The sequence below is a fragment of the Bactrocera oleae genome, chromosome X, assembly GCF_042242935.1.
Source record: "Bactrocera oleae isolate idBacOlea1 chromosome X, idBacOlea1, whole genome shotgun sequence".
Taxonomy (NCBI): domain Eukaryota; kingdom Metazoa; phylum Arthropoda; class Insecta; order Diptera; family Tephritidae; genus Bactrocera; species Bactrocera oleae.
Window position 1 is genome coordinate 27,692,664 of NC_091541.1, and position 12,332 is coordinate 27,704,995.

Here is a 12,332-nt window from a genome sequence, read left to right on the forward strand (position 1 = left end):
AAGAATATTTTCAAAACAAAATATTATTATATATTAATTGCTTTTTCTCACCACCTCTGAGGTTGCAATATAGGCGCGTTACCGATCTTTTTTGGGTGTTCGGTTCCCCAGGACTAAACCGGTAAACTAAGAATTTAAATATTCAACAGACAAAGGATTTTCACTCACAAAAACATAAACATGTACGTTTAAAATGATAAAATTCGAAACATTTAATAATATTTCAATACAATAAATAATAATTTAAATAATACTATGTAAATTTAATCTTTAGGAATTAAAACAACCGATGTTTGAATATGGAACAAAAACATTCATAAAATTATAAATTTTAAAACATAACACGGCAACACACTATAGCAGATTTCTGTACAAAGTGTGACTTTAGTAGCAGAATATTGGTTGGCAACCCGTACCAAGTGTGATTTTAGTAGTAGAATTTTCGAGGCAACCCGTACCAAGTGGGATATTATTATATTAGGATTGGCTACTTGTAGACTTATACAATGTAGTGCCGCACTCCATGAATCCTGTATCGTGTGACTGTTGAACTACTAGGGATGGTAAACTCGATTCCGGTTCTACTCAAAAATTGATTTTTCGGAGCCGACCTTTACTTTCCGAGATCGAAAAAGAATCGATTCTGGGTAACTAGTTTCGAGTTCTTCATACCATTATAATATCATAACACACCGTGTGATAGAAAGGCATACAAATATATATATATTTACTAATTTAGTACTTATTATTTATATATTAACATCGAAATATACTTTTAAATATATTTATTAAAATGGCACCTAGCGCAGTATTATCTGTTTTACCAGTGTACATAAACCCTTGCAAAGGATATGCGTTTTCTTCATCACAAATCCACCAGATCTTTATACCATACTTAGCTGGTTTCGATGGAATATATTGAGTAAATCAAGTACGACCACATTATGGATCAAGCTGTTCATCAATCGTAAAGTTAGCTGTTGGTTTGTACATCTGAGTTAAATTTGAATTCAACATTGTCCACACATCATAAATTGAAGCTGCCTTGTTTTATTTTTTACGTTCACTTCGAGTTTTACCATCGTCGAATTGCAAAAAACGCAGAATATTATGGGATATATATATAATCTCGTCAATCCAATCGTCGCGCGATACAGCGGATAAGAATTGGAGTGCCACATGTCAAACGTATGATCTGTATTCGAATTATTTGCTCCAGCACAAATGAAGATACCGAAGAACGAATAAATTTCGGGTATCGTAACGGGCTTCCATTGATGCTGTGAGTTTGGATGGTTAGCACTGTACTCTTGGAAATTGTTTCAGCTTTTTTCTTAGTGCGACGGACGATTATATCAACCATTTCGTTGATACAAATTTTTTTTGAAAGTTCTCGTAAATTGACAACGTTTCCGTACTCCGATGAGTTCCACTCCGCTGGCGTACAAAATTATGAGCTGCGGTCTGATGCTGAGTTGGTAGAGTTTTGTTCCACACTGTTTTATCTTTGGCAATAAAACCCCAAGATGGATGGCTTTTCCTAAAATAATAATAACAACATTAATTAATTATTTAAGAAAAATAATTATTATTTTAATCATTGCTAAGAACAAATATTTTACTACCTTCAGGCTCAGCTGTTTCTACTTCATTGTCATCATCCTCACTCTCGCTACTCTCAACTTCTTCTTCTACTGCTGAATTCTCTTCAGCGATTTCTTCTGTATCTTCAGAATCTTCTGGTTCGTCACGTACTGAATTACCTTGTTGGTTTTAATGTCTAGCTCTATCTGCTGGAATCTAATCTATCAGAAACCCTACTCGAATCACTGTCGTGTTCTCCAAGTAGTTTCCTCAAGTACCCATTCCTTTCGGTTGCATTTAACCTAATAAATTAAATATTATGTGATATACGTCGTAAATAATTATAATTATATTACACAAAATTGTAATTAAAATATTTACAAATGTTAAATATATGTTACGATATTTCTTACATAGTTCTAATTCTAACATAGCTCTATTTCACTGTCAAGAGAACACCAAATGAAACACGTCTGATCCCACCAAAAATCTATTACATACTAAAAATTCTCGAATCTAGTGCGCAATAGAAAACAAAGAAATAACCTTGAGTTTTTCTTTCTCTCTCGAACGGAATCTGCTCGGCTCCGACTACCTGCGGTGTCCCAAATAGGTTTTAGATGACGTTCACGTTTCTACGTTGTTATTTTTGTTTTCTTTAAATTGTTACTGACTATTAATTTTAATAAAATAAACAAAATTTTAAATACTCAGATCGTTGCTAAAAGACGTCGGTAAAGTTGGTTACTAACATAAGGGTCAAACATCTGATAAAACACACAAAATTGATTAAACCCTTGCTAATTATAATCGCACTAGAACAACGAGTGAGAAAGACAGTGTTTTTATTTATTTTTGTGCTTTATTATTTAGTAAATTTGAATTACCCGTCTTTGGCATTGCGATTTTATAAATAAATATATTAACAATAAACTTTATTGATCATTTAATACTATGTTCGCACCGACACAAAATTCGTGTTTTCATAGACAAAAGAGGTTTTCACGCGAAAACTTGTGTTTTCATCCATACAAAATCTGTCAAACGAAAACACAGTTTTCGCTGAAAACCCCTTGAAAACTTACATGCCACTCATTATACTCGGTGCTTGCTCTAGTTTAACCGATATTATTAGAAGACATATTTTGCCAGCACTAAATGTCAGTTGACAATTTGTTTACATTCCATAATTGGGCGAAACGTACCCTACAAGAAACTGCTGATGGGTTCATCAATACACTCACATTTGATATGTCAGTACTGTTAATTTACATTTGCATTTTTAAATTCAGAACTATCCACTGATTGGAGAAAGACGTACGCAGAGCTAATGAGAGAGAAGGAGATGGCATCAAGTGAAAATTTATTTTTATATATTCATATTTTATTATATATTTTGTTGCATTCCTTTTTATATTTAAGTATATTATTATAACTAATTTTGATTAAAAGTTTGAAATTTATTCAAGAAATAAAAATTATATTATCTACTGCGCAAATAAATTTTTCCCTTCTGATAGCGTTTCAGTCATAACTGACAATTTTCAGCTATGACGGATTTATAGTCAGCAATGACTCCAAAAGAACAAAACAAACAATTAAAAAGAAAACAAGGCTCTTAAGAAAATGATATGACTGTCATATTACCCATCAGATGACCGTCACTGTTCTTGTAGGGTACATAACAAATGTAAACAAATAGATGTATGAACTGTCAATGAAAACTCATCGAAAACACACAATGTCGGTCAGAACGACTTTGGTTTCACAATCCACAAATTGTGTTTTCTAGAGGATTTCAATTCGGTGCGAACATAGTATAAGCCAGACCATATGTGAAATGAGCGAAAGCGGTGTAATCGAACCATCAGTCCAACCAAGTCCGTGAAGCTCACCTGTAGTACTTGTGAAGAAGAAAGATGGCAACATGAGATTTAGTGTGGATTATAGAAGGTTGCATGATGTAACGAAGAAAGCCAACAAAATGGTTCTCAACACTTGATTTGAAAAGTGGTTATTTCCAAGTGGAGGTAAACGAAGAAGACAAAGAAAAGACAGCTTTCAGCGTTGGAGATGGTCTATGGCAATTTACCGTAATGCCCTTTGGATTATGTAACGCTCCTGCTACTTTTGAGAGACTTATGGACCAGGTATTGAAAGAATAACACTGAAAGACCTGTTTGGTATACCCCGACGATATCATCGTGTTGGGTAAAAGCTTCGATGAACACCTTAAGAACTTGGTTTTCCAACGGATAGCTAGCGCTGGTCTGAAGCTGAGTTCAAAGAAGTGTTCCCTTTTAAAAAAGCAAGTTAGCTACTTAGGACACGAAGTGACAACGGATGGCATTTGCACAGCTGATGAAAAGATCGAGGCAGTAAGAGATTGGCCCGCTCCTAAAAATTTATATGAATTGCGGAGTTTCCTTGGACTGTGTACTTATTATAGACGATTCGTTCCAAATTTTGCCAGCGTAGCTAGTAGCCTTCATGAACTCACGAAAAAGAACAGAGTTTTTGAATGGAATAAAGAACAGGAAGTGGCTTTCCAAACTCTGAAGAAACGGTTAAGTACTGCGCCAATGTTAGCATACCCTGTCCCAAGATCAACGTTTATTTTGGATACGGATGCTAGTGGATTTGCAGTAGGAGGCGTTTTATCAGAAGTCATTGGTGGGCATGAGAAAGTGGTTGCGTATTACAGCCAGACCATAAGCAAGCCAGAGAGAAATTATTGTGTTTCTCGGAGGGAATTACTGGCGTTGGTGAAGTGCATCAAACATTTTAATAAGTACCTTTATGGCCAGCGATTTCGGGTGAGGACAGATCATGCAGCATTAAAATTGCTTTTACAATTCAGGAACCTAGAAGGACAGTTGGCACGGTGGATTGAGAGACTCCAAAGTTACGACTTCTCTATAGAACATCGCAAAGGTAGTAGTCATGGAAATGCTGATGCCATGTCCCTGTAATCTGGAATGCAGACATTGCTCAAAATCTGAGGCCAAAGAAGACATTATAGATGTCCGATGAATGACTATAACAACAGATCCGGAGAAGCTACGAAATGTAAGCAAGAGGATCCAGATTTGAAAAGTGTAATACAAGGGTTGGAGATGAATAAACGTCCAACGAGAGAAGAAATAGCTGCAGAAAGCCCAGTCGCAAAGACTTATTGGGCACAATGGAATAGTTTGAAGTTAGTTTCTGGCTACTTGCATCGCGTATGGGAAAGCGAAGATGGGCAAAGTTCACGAGTTCTGATGATTGTTCCAGAAGTAAGAATTCCTGAAGTTCTCAACGAACTGCACAACGGTTCAAGTGGAGGACACATGGGTATCACTAAAACCTTGGAGAAATTAAAGCAAAGATTTTATTGGGTTGGTTGTCGTCTATCATTTACGGAGTGGATCGCCAATTGTGTCGAGTGCATTGCTGCTAAAGGGCCGCGGTCCAGGAGTCATGGCCTGATGAAGCAGTACAATTCAGGTGCGCCGTTTGAACGAGTAGCCATGGATGTAGCTGGTCCATTTCCTATCAGTAAATTAGGAAACAGATATGCTTTGGTAGTCATGGACTATTTCAGCAAATGGTCAGAAGGATACGCAATTCCTAACCAAGAGACAGGAACAGTAGCGGATGTATTTATCAACAATTGGGTATCGAGATATGATGTTCCAATAGAATTACATTCTGACCAAGGGAGATATTTTGAATCAACTGTAATACAGGACATATGCCAGAAGCTCGGTATCCGGAAAACCAGTACAACTGCACTACATCCGCAGTCCGATGGCATGGTAGAACATTTGAGAAAAGTTGTGGACAAGTATCAAAAAAATTGGGATACCCATATATCCTTGTTCCTGATGGCTTATCGGTCTGCTGTACATGAAACAATGGGGCAGACTCCAGCAAGGCTAATTTTTGATAATGATCCTCGACTACCGATTGGTTTAAAATTTGGAATTATTGCCAACAGAGGAAGGAATACTAAGGAATTCAATAGCATCCTAGAAGACGTTATGAGGGATATACATGCTATGGTGAGGCAGCGCACCAAAATTATGAGCGATAAGATGAAGGCAAAGTACGACAAGACAATAAATTCTAATGATTTTATTGAAGGCGGTTGGGTATTGTTATATAACCCACACAGTGTAATTGGGAAGGACCATACCAGGTTATTAAACGAATCAATGATGTAGTGTATCGCATACAGACCATTGGAATACCAAGGAATAAAATGAAGGTGGTTCATCTGGAACGGGTTGCAGCGTTTGGTACCGCAAATATGTCTAATCGGGACGATCAGACTTAGGTGGAGGGCAGTTCGGCGAACACGAATACCAGAACAAATCAGAATCGACGATAAACTGCCAGAAGCAAGTAGACTAGAGAATTCGTAGTTGCCAGAATGTTCTAGTAGCGAATTTTTTTTAAAAATTAACTATATAAGGGCTGCCGGATTGTGCAGCAGACACAGTTCTAATTAGAGTGTCCGTGTAAAAATCAATAAAGCTATAAGCAATAAGTTGTAAACTCGATTATCGAGCAATAAGTGTTAAGTTGTTGGAATAAAGATAAGTGTATAGCCATTAAATTGGACTTTAATTTAACAATTCAGTGATCGAACTCAGGAGTGAGTTACAGATAGACGATTTATCGGGAAATCCGTTACAATATGTATATTGTGAAATTCGATCACAACAGAATATTCGCATAATATATTTCAATTTTATAATTTTGCTCTCCAAGATCAGGATTACTAAATAAAATATATCTTTCTTTACAATTTTTGTTTTTCCACGGTTCTTAATGCTTATTAAAGTACTGGAAAACCGTGCTATCAAAAATTCTTCTGAATTGCGGTTGCATGTATGTATAAGTGAGGTTATGTGCAGTCGGCAGTTCAGAATAATTGAAATTCTTTGCTAACTGTATTTGTATTACCAGACTATATCTATATCATTATGTAGCTATCTTAATTGAAATTTTGCAATTTTATGAAAATTGTTAGTAATTCTAGTTTAGGCATTAACCATCGATAGTCAAAATAAACTATCGATAGTGAGACGAATATTAAACTATCGGTAGTCTCATCGATTGATTTGCAGCTCTAGTCAGTAAACTATATCAATTATTGATATTGGAAGTGGATTTGTCGCGCTCGAGAAAAGGAACATGCAAAAAAAAACCAAAAAAACCAGACGCAACAGAAAACATTCGTTATGATTTCAATTAAACAAATTAATATGAAACATTCACTATTATAGCATCGACTAATCATGTACATATATTCATATGAATTTATGGTGTTAGGTGTAGTCCGAATGTCGACATCGAATAGCCAGCAGCAGCTGCAAGCGGCCAGGTAAATTGAGTGTAAACTCCAAATGCGCTTTCTCAAAAGTACGAGTATGTTTTTGAACTGGTGATCACTTTTAGCTCGAAAGTCGCTCAGAAGATTTCAATGAAATGTGTGCAGCTCTTTGAAAACATGAAAATTTAGTGCCTGTACGGAGTTTTTTTTTAATTTCAATTTGTAATATGTTATTTTTTTCCGAAAAACTGGAAAAAAATTGTCCTGAGGCCGCCATTTTGCTAATTAAAGAAATAAGATTTAATCAGGCACTAGAATATCTATTAATAAAACAAATTTTTTTGTCCAATTGATTTTAAATGAATCTCTAAGGACTAGTGATGGAATAACGAACAGGATTAACCGCCATTACTTTTAAAATACATATCTAATTCCTATAAAGTCAAGTCGAAACCTTTAAGTGCACGATTAACTTTGATAAAAACATTGTCTCTGACATGACCAAACCCCTTATTTACTTTTTTTCATTGTTTTTGAATTGAAATATTCGCATGAAAACTGAAAATCATCCAACTCTAGAATATTTTCGGGAACTATACCATATACATACATTTTTTCGCTCCAATTTCTTGTGTTGATATTGTGGGAACTTAAAATTCTGCAGAATTCATATCACTTAGCTGTAATTACCAGTTCAGCGAGTTAAACATTTTCTTGTGAAAAAAAATACTGAAGAAATGTAACAGTCACAATTTCTTTAGCGCCGCGATCTGGGGTACTCATAATTCAATCGCGTCAAACTTCTTTCACACAGGCGTCCTTCGGCCGCGCGTCAAAAACATTGCCCTGGTCGGTCCAACACCGGGGTGTTCATAGTTCTTTTGCACCGAACTCCTTTCAGCAGCGGAAAAAAAAGGAATTTATTTAATGTGTCACAATTTTTTATTTTTAATGCATATGTATTAAAAAAATTAAAAAAAGGAATTATTTTTGGTTATTTTTGTTTGAAAAAAAAAATTTAATAGAAATGTTGAAAAAATTCACTTTTCGGATAAAACTGGAACTGAAAAACTTAACATAATTTTAAAAGTTTTTGTGACTACGTAGTGCCGCGCTCCATGAATCCTGTATCGTGTTCGATTTTTCGGAGCCGACCTTTACTTTCCGAAATCGAAAAAGAATCGATTCTGGGTAACTAGTTTCGAGTTCTTCATACCATTATAATATCATAACACACCGTGTGATAGAAAGGCATACAAATATATATATATTTACTAATTTAGTACTTATTATTTATATATTTACATCGAAATATACTTTTTTTTAAATATATTTATTAAAATGGCACCTAGCGCCGTGTAGATTTATTTTAAAAGAGTAAACAATGGATCTAATGTTTAGTGTGATAAATGTGCGAAGCAGCGGAAATATAGTAACTGTACGACTAGTTTGATTAACCCTTATGTTAGTAACTGGGTACCCGGGTACCCACCGCGGTGTATATGTGTGAATAACTTAAAAAAAATTCAAGATTTCATTTTAGGCTCGTCGTTTTTAACTTAAAAGAAAGCTATTTGTGAGTTCATTTTATTTTTTTTTTCAAATAAGCTTAAACTCTATCCATCGCCCTATTAGCAACCGGTGGAAAGCATAGGAAAAAAATGGTTTAAAATTTCAATTAATGAATGCAACTAAATTTTATTAAAAAAATAAAGAAATATTACACTTTTTTTTATAATTAATGACATTGAACACATTGTACACGATTAACTGAGTGCTCGTCACACACAGGTTGGTGACAATTATCACAGGCCTTACGTGTCTTTCACCGTCTTCTTATTGGCAAAGCATTGCAGACATGACAAGATCCTGTTACTTTTTTCCTTCCGGATTTATCACGACTGTTTCTGTCAGTATATGGCCTAATACACTTTCAATGCCAATCTTTGTTGAGAAGTGGCGCATTACTTGTGGATTCGCCGTGCAATGTTCAATCATCGGCAATGCTAGTTCTTTATTAGTTTACGCATAAATTGACGACGTTCTGTCGTTTTTTTGACAATCATTTTATTATTTTAATAATAAATTATATATGCCGCAAGTGAAGAAATATCTAGCATGTTGAAGAACATTGCCAGTGGCCATCTCGAAGATCGTCGTTGACTAGTGTATCTCCGCACCATTTGGTCCATTGTGTCAACTCCAGCTTTATATTTATTACTGCTCCCGTGTCTTATTCGCTCTCACAACACTAGGGATGTAAGGTTTATTCTTTTTTAGCGTGCTAAGAATGATAATATTCCACGACAATAAATGTATAGCAACTGGTATAGTAGTAAAGAAATTATCCATGCAGATGTTTCTACCACTACCTCGGTACGGAGCCGCCAATTCTTTCACTACTCTTTCACCCTAATTTTTTTCTGCAGTATTATCTGTTTTACCAGTGTACATAATCCCTTGCAAAGGATATGCGTTTTCTGCATCACAAATCCACCAGATCTTAATACCATACTTAGCTGGTTTCGATGGAATATATTGAGTAAATCCAGTACGGCCACGGTATGGATCAAGCTGTTCATCAATCGTCAAGTTAGCTCTTGGTTTGTACAGCTGAGCTAAATTTGAATTCAACATTGTCCACAAATCACAAATTGGAGCTGCCTTGTTTTCTTTTTTACGTTCACTTCGAGTATTACCATCGTCGAATCGCAAAAAATGCAGAATATTATGGAATATATATATAATCTCGTCAATCCCATCGTCGCGCGATACAGCGGATAAGAATTGGAGTGCCACTTGTTAAACATATGATCTGTATTCGAATTATTTGCTCCATTGATGCTGTGAGTTTGGATGGTTAGCATTGTACTCTTGGAAATTGTTTCAGCTTTTTTCTTAGATTGATACTCATTTTTTTGAAAGTCTCGTTAATTGACAACGTTTCCGTACTGCGATGAGGTCCACTCCGCTGGCGTACAAAATTATGAGCTGCGGTCTGATGCTGAGTTGGTGGAGTTTTGTTCCACACTGTTTTATCTTTGGCAATAAAACTCCAAGATGGCTGTTGAGCTCTTCCTAAAATAATAATAACAACATTAATTAATTATTTAAGAAAAATAGTTATTATTTCAACCATTGCTAAGAACAACATTAATTAATTATTTAAGAAAAATAATTATTATTTTAATCATTGCTAAGAACAAATATTTTACTACCTTTAGGCTCAGCTGTTTCTACTTCATTGTCATCATCCTCACTCTCGCTACTCTCAACTTCTTCTTCTACTGCTGAATTCTCTTTAGCGATTTTTCTGCATCTTCAGAATCATCTGGTTCGTCACGTACTGAATTACCTTGTTGGTTTTAATGTCTAGCTGTATTTGCTGGAATCCAGTCTTCGTCATCGCTCTCAGAAACCCTACTCGAATCACTGTCGTGTTCTCCAAGTAGTTTCCTCAAGTACTCATTCCTTTCGGTTGCACTTAACCTAATAAATTAAATATTATGTGATATACGTCGTAAATAATTATAATTATATTACACAAAATTGTAATTAAAATATTTACAAATGTTAAATATATGTAACGTTTACTTACCGAGCATAGTCAGCTCTCGATAATTCTTACATAACTCTATTTCACTGTCAAGAGAACACCAAATGAAACACGTCTGATCCCACCAAAAATCTATTACATACTAAAAAATGCTCGAATCTAATGCGCGATAGAAAACAAAGAAATAACCTTGAGTTTTTCTTTCTCTCTCGAACGGCATCTGCTCGGCTCCGAACAATACAAGTAAAAGCCGGCCGACTACCTGCGGTGTCCCAAATAAGTTTTAGATGACGTTCACGTTTCTACGTTGTTATTTTCTTTAAATTGTCACTGACTATTAATTTTAATAAAAAAAAAACAAAATTTTTAATACTCAGATCGTTGCTAAAAGACGTCGGTAAAGTTGGTTACTAACATAAGGGTTAAACATCTGATAAAACACACAAAATTGATTAAACCCTTGCTAATTATAATCGCACTAGAACAACGAGTGAGAAAGACAGTGTTTTTATTTATTTTTGTGCTTTATTATTTAGTAAATTTGAATTACCCGTCTTTGGCATTGCGACTTTATAAATAAATATATTAACAATAAAATTTATTGATCATTTAATACTATGTTCGCACCGACACAAAATTCGTGTTTTCATAGACAAAAGAGGTTTTCACTCGAAAACTTGTGTTTTCATCCATACAATATCTGTCAAACGAAAACACAGTTTTCGCTTAAAACCCCTTGAAAACTTACATTCCACTCATTATAACCGGTGCTTGCTCGAGTTTAATCGATATTATTAGAAGACATATTTTGCCAGCCCTAAATGTCAGTTGACAATTTGTTTACATTCCATAATTGGCCAAAACGTACCCTACAAGAAACTGCTGATGGGTTCACCAATACACTCACATTTGATATGTCAGTACTGTTAATTTACATTTGCATTTTTAAATTCAGAACTATCCACTGATTGGAGAAAGACGTACGCAGAGCTATTGAGAGGAGGAGATGGCATCAAGTGAAAATTTATTTTTATATTTTCATATTTTATTATATATTTTGTTGCATTCCTTTTTATATTTAAGTATATTATTATAACTAATTTTGATTAAAAGTTTGAAATTTATTAAAGAAATAAAAATTATATTATCTACTGCGCAAAAAAATTTTTCCCTTCTGATAGCGTTTCAGTCCTAACTGACAATTTTCTGCTATGACGGATTTATGGTCAGCAATGACTCCAAAAAAAACCAAACAAACAAACAAAAAGAAAACAAGGCTCTTAAGAAAATGATAGAAAATTTGTTCTGCGCGCTGAGAAAATTTTTTCAGCTATGACTGTCATATTACCCATCAGATGACCGTCACTGTTCTTGTAAGGTACATAACAAATGTAAACAAATAGATGTATGAACTGTCAATGAAAACTCATCGAAAACACACAATATCGGTCAGAACGACTTTGGTTTCACAATCCACAAATTGTGTTTTCTAGAGGATATCAATTCGGTGCGAACATAGTATAAGCCAGACCATATGTGAAATGAGCGAAAGCGATGTAATCGAACCATCAGTCCAACCAAGTCCGTGAAGCTCACCTGTAGTACTTGTGAAGAAGAAAGATGGCAACATGAGATTTTGTGTGGATTATAGAAGGTTGAATGATGTAACGAAGAAAGCCGGTTATACACTACCTAGAATCGATGACACACTGGACTCGTTATCAGGCACAAAATGGTTCTCAACACTTGATTTGAAAAGTGGTTATTTCCAAGCTAGCTAGCGCTGGTCTGAAGCTGAGTCCAAAGAAGTGTTCCCTTTTCAAAAAGCAAGTTAGCTACTTAGGACACGAAGTGACAACGGATGGCATT

The 12,332-nt window shown here is 35.1% G+C and overlaps 2 long non-coding RNA genes across 6 annotated transcripts; both read right to left on the reverse strand.

The window, feature by feature from the left end:
- Positions 1–289: 289 nt before the first annotated feature.
- Positions 290–9,320, reverse strand: LOC138858011 (uncharacterized). 5 transcript variants are annotated; one of them, XR_011397266.1, is made up of 4 exons: positions 7,518–9,320; positions 1,998–2,911; positions 1,626–1,886; positions 290–1,540 (listed from the first exon to the last, which is right to left on the reverse strand). It is a non-coding gene; the product is annotated as an uncharacterized lncRNA (long non-coding RNA). The 5 variants fall into 5 exon arrangements; XR_011397269.1 differs by having other exon boundaries at positions 2,670–2,911; positions 7,518–8,497; XR_011397268.1 differs by lacking the exon at positions 1,998–2,911 and having other exon boundaries at positions 7,518–7,801; positions 8,213–8,488.
- Positions 9,321–9,541: 221 nt separating this feature from the next.
- LOC138858012 (uncharacterized) lies at positions 9,542–11,484 on the reverse strand. Its single transcript, XR_011397270.1, has 3 exons — positions 10,506–11,484; positions 10,126–10,396; positions 9,542–9,985 (listed from the first exon to the last, which is right to left on the reverse strand). It is a non-coding gene; the product is annotated as an uncharacterized lncRNA (long non-coding RNA).
- Positions 11,485–12,332: the final 848 nt, after the last annotated feature.